Source organism: Lathyrus oleraceus, chromosome 5 (assembly GCF_024323335.1).
Source record: "Lathyrus oleraceus cultivar Zhongwan6 chromosome 5, CAAS_Psat_ZW6_1.0, whole genome shotgun sequence".
Taxonomy (NCBI): domain Eukaryota; kingdom Viridiplantae; phylum Streptophyta; class Magnoliopsida; order Fabales; family Fabaceae; genus Lathyrus; species Lathyrus oleraceus.
Window position 1 is genome coordinate 236,337,473 of NC_066583.1, and position 4,670 is coordinate 236,342,142.

A 4,670-nucleotide genomic window follows, 5' to 3' on the forward strand; every position below is an offset into this window, starting at 1 on the left:
CTTGATAATCAAGAAAGCAACTTACAACTTAAAGGCAAAGGATGAGAAAAAAATCAAACAACTTGTACTTTAACCTTCAGATACCTCAACTAGTAAGGTTTGAGCCAAATAAATTCCATTGTTCACTATTCTTTCTAATTTAGTGTATCCATGCATTATTATTTTATCTGATTTGATCTATTTCTGATTAAAATTTTCTGGATTGATTGACACATACTGAGGTAGTTGTTTGTTTATAACTTTAAGCCTTTGCAGTCACCATTTATTAATAGGTATATCCATTGCAAACCACTTTGAGCTTATCATTTCTTTTGGTAACTTAGCCTTAATTTTTAGCAGTATGACTTGAAAAATCTTATCTTTCCACCCTCTCTTTGGAGTTAGATAGAATTATAGTTCTTAAGTGGTACGATAAATATTAAGTTTGGCGTTGCTCTTGTGAGTGAGAAAAGTTCTAAGTTTAGTGTTGGGGTACTAGAGAAAATTGATCAAAAATTCAAAAATTGTGAGAATATAAGAAGTGGAAAAAGACACTTCTTAAAAAAAAGATTAAAAGAATGCAAACATACATGATAAGAACCAAAATAGTAAAAGCTCTAGTACCATCAAGAAGGAACAAATGGGGTATAATAATAGAAGGAGACCCAGGCACCTAACTCTAAAGGTTTAAACCTACTTCCCAAAAATATCCTATCCGAACATAAGCCAAGATACAACCGAAAAAGCCTCCAAATGTGTGTGTTTTGATTTATTTGATGAATTATATCAGAACATGATCAAGCTAGGTGTTATACGGCGAACTGACTTCTGTGTTTTGCTTTGAAAGGCAAATGTCGCGGATAGCAAGAGTCGCCACCGACTTTTCTTTTATCCAATAGGGAAAGGCGGAAAAGAACAGGAAAGACCTTGATTAGATTTTGGGTTCGGGAGGTACATTATACAAAGGGAAGGTGTTAGCACCCTTTATATCCATGGTTATCCATGGGCTCTTAATTGCTTAACTCACTTATGTTTTCCTTGTTTGAGAAAGTGTTTGAGAAATGTGGTGTGTGTAAGACCCCAATTTTGGGCCCTAAGATCCCTCATGGCCCATATCATTTATATCATAACCTCAAGGATCATTGCATGCCTTTGCTTTCCTCCTAGTGGATAGATTGCCTTGTGGGTTGTTCCTTGATCACCAAGCATACTTTGCATTTGTATATTATTGCTTTTCATATGTTTATCATTCAAAAAGTACAAAAATATTGTCAGTCTAACCTTGTTGCTTGCAGTTGAAGCAATTATCAGCAATTAGGTCAAGATGGTCAACAGTCAGTCAAAGCAGTGGATGGTGACCATTCTTGCAGAATTTGGACATCATGTTCAACAATCAAAAGTTCAAACAACTTGAGACATCATTTGAAGTCAAGTTCTCAAGGAATTAGGGTTTGGAATCCATCAGAAGAGGTTCAATCAGTCCAAAACCCTAGAACAGTCAAACTTGGTCAACTGTTGATTTAATCAGAGATTTGATGGATAGAATTGATCTGAAGGAGCTCATTCATGCTTGTATAAGCCTCATCTATCATGTTCAACCTCATCATGGAAGAAAATCAAGTCAAATCAGAAATTTTCCAGAAATAGAAAGTGGACCTGTAATTTCAACTGCCAAAAATGGAAACTTCTTGATCTTAAACTTACATCATGATACAAGCTTCAAATGAATTTTTGCCCAACATGAAAGTTGAAGATCTTGTTCTCCCATTTTCAAAAAGTCCAAGAACTCTCAAATCCCATGTGTGGTTGTCAAGATATGATCAAATCATTTTCACCAATTTTTGAACTTCAACAAGCCATATCTCTCAAACCATAAGGCCAAATTTGGTGGGGTTTTTTCCTACAAACCACATTTTTCATCCTCTTTCCAAAAATATAAATTTCATGACCTAAAACCTTACCATTCAAAATGGCATTTTTGGACCTTTCTCATTTAAATTCAAAGTTTGACCAAACTTTGACTTTTTGAGTTTTTGACTTTTTCTTGATTTGGTCAATTGGGAAATGTTCTATATCACATTTGTGACTTGTCTCAAGCTTTAAACCATGTCCATACCATCATTCCACTACCTTTTTGGATCAAAATTCAAATTTGGCAAAATGTGCAAATGGGAGCATAAGAGTGAAAGCAAGTACAGCAGTCCAAAGCAACAACAAACAGCAGGGATTTGGTCTGCTAGCAGCCTGATTGCAGGCCCATTCGACCACAAGTATACACCCTCCATTCCATTTATGTGAAAACTAGCAAAATGCAATTACCTCATTTTGAACAAAGCAAAGTACAATCTTACACAAGCAGACCACAAACAGCATTTTGTTTGGTCATTTGCAGCCTGTGCCCAGCCCAAACTCAGCCAGCTATCACACCTCCACTTCACTTGTACACATGATTAGCAAAATGCAAATGGTTCTCATTAAGCTAAACCAAGTTAGCACTCCCTAATCCAATTCTAAACAGGTGATATATAAGTCATTTTCTGCCCATTTGGTAACCCTAGATTGCAGCAGCCATAACAGAAAAACATTATTCTCTCATCTGCATTTTTTTGCTCGATTGAATTTTCTGGCCAAATCCTCCAAACACTCAAGCAAGCCTTTGCTCATTAATCATCTAAACATCATTTGGGATTGTTTTTGCACATCATTTCTCAACTGTAACCCTCTTTCAAGCTCTGCATCTTCAAAACATCTCCAATGGCAACTTGAGATTTGAGGAGGTCCAAGCAAGTTTGAGCTGAGCAAGCTTCATCACCTTTCATTACCAAGCATAAGCATCACCTGTTTGCACCCCTATCATCAAAAGGATCACTGTTTCAACATTTTCTTCCAAAACAAGTACTTTAGTTGCTTAAGTTCTCTGAACTTGCTTGCTTTGCTAGTTAGCATTTGCTTTGAGGTATAATTACTTCTTCTTCATGTAGTCTGGAGACCCGGTCTGTTATTTGACCGGGCAAACTGTCTGAAGTCCTCCTTAAGAGGCAATGCCTGTGTTTGTTTATATTTGTCCCAAGCAGGAAAAGTCCTTCAAGTAAGGCAATTGGTGGAAGGTAGGGATAAGCAATCTATCCCCCACTATTCAGTGTGTCCTCTCTTTGCTCCCATTACATGGCTGAAGCATTGAGATAAATACCCAAGATCTAATCGAGTCAATAATGTGGAAAGAGCTCCATCTTTCTGAGCTCCCACACTTTCTTTGATGCTCTCCCTAATCAGGGATAGAAGCAATGAGGCACACCCCTCATCTCCTTTTCATCTGCTTCACCTGAGTCCCTCAATGGCCAGGTTAAGAGCGACCTTTACCCATTACAGTGGACTTTTAAAGTCAAACCCTCTTGTGTGAGCCCCATTGTTTTGGCTATAGAGTGTGCTGTTTGTTATTCATTGATTGTTTGATTTGCTTCATGTGCACTTGTTTGCCTGTATGCTATGCATTTATCATCATCATCAATTGCCATTAGTGCATGATCATCTCATTTGTTTTGTGATGCTATCATTGTTGTTTGCCCATTGAGGACAATTGTAAGTCCATTGCTTTGGCATTTGCTCCTATGACATGGAAGTGAGTATAAGACCATCACTTTGGCCACTCATCTTATCTCTGCTCATTGCTTTGTTTATTTGTATGTGAGGATACAACTGTAAGTCCCTGCAAGTTGGCATTTGTTCTCCTAGGATCATATTGTGTATGTTAGAGTAAGTCCAGACAGATTGGCATCTGACATCCATGTTTTGCTTTCTCTGTCTATGTGAGGTTGCAACTGTAAGTCCCAGCAAGTTGGCATTTGCATTCCTGTGATCATATTGTTGTTTTTGTTCTTGTATGTGAGGATCCACTGTAAGTCCCTGCAACGTGGCATTGGTATTCCTATGAGCATATTTGTGGAGTTAACCTAAGTCCAGACAGATTGGCAGTTAGCTTCCGTTTCTCATCTTTGTTTTTCTTTTGAGGAGATTAGTGTAAGTCCATTGAGTGGCATCTGATATCCATTTCTATTTTAGGAGACTGGTGTAAATCCATCTATTGGTATCCGGTATCCGCTTTTATTTCTTTGCCTGTGGAGATTAGTGTAAGTCCATTGAGTGGCATCTGATATCCCGTTCTGTTTTAGGAGATTGGTATAAGACCAGTGATTGGCATCCGATATCCGCTTTTGCTTGCTTTGTTTGTTTGTTATTATCCATTGCTATTCCAAAGGACACACTTGAATCATCTGCTATATGATTTCAAGAAGTGAACCTTCTAAGAAGTTTTACTATCCATCCCCATCCATTCATCATTCATTATGTCCTAGACTTTTTCACACTTTACTTTTCAAATTTGACATAAGTGTTGTGCAAACTTCTTCATGTTTTCAAACTAAAAACCTGGACTCAAGTCCTTGACTTTTTTCAAACTCATTTCATAATACTTATTTGAATCAATCTTAATCATACTTTGACTCCATTTTCATAATCACAATCAATTAACTTCACTCATTCAATTGTTTTGGCTCTGTCCATTGTTAATCTTTTCATGCATTAGCCATAGGCTTCAATTATCTTTGTGGTTGATGTAAATCTTGCCTATCCTTAGTGAGTCGACAGTAAGACTTCCGTACTTAAAACAGGGCTAACCCCTCTAGTACGTCGAA